Genomic DNA, 441 nt, shown 5'->3' with positions numbered 1-441 from the left:
GATAAACCATATCTCCAGGAGCTAGTACTCGTTCAGTTCTCTTCTTATCTGCAAACTTGACCATTCGAGCCTGAGCTGCTTGCAAATTCTGTCTGAGCTGTCCCATGAGAGCTTGCCTATCCACTGTAGGGCCAGCAGGGCCAACTTCTAGAGATCCAGGTAAAGAGAACTCACTGATATTGGGAGGATCATACCCATATAATGCTTGAAAAGGAGTTTTCTGCAGAGAAGAATGGAAGGAAGTATTGTACCAGTACTCAGCCATTGGAAGATGATATACCCACTTTTTTGGCTCTGCCGATGCCATGCATCTTAAATAATTTTCAATGCATTGATTTACACGTTCTGTCTGACCATCAGACTGAGGATGATAAGCAGAACTGTATCTGAGTTCTATTTTCATTGCAGCAAAGATTTCCTTCCACAAGTGACTTGTAAAAA

The sequence above is a fragment of the Triticum dicoccoides genome, chromosome 3B (genome assembly GCF_002162155.2).
Source record: "Triticum dicoccoides isolate Atlit2015 ecotype Zavitan chromosome 3B, WEW_v2.0, whole genome shotgun sequence".
Classification (NCBI taxonomy): Eukaryota; Viridiplantae; Streptophyta; class Magnoliopsida; order Poales; family Poaceae; genus Triticum; species Triticum dicoccoides.
Note: the sequence above shows the minus strand (reverse complement) of the source record.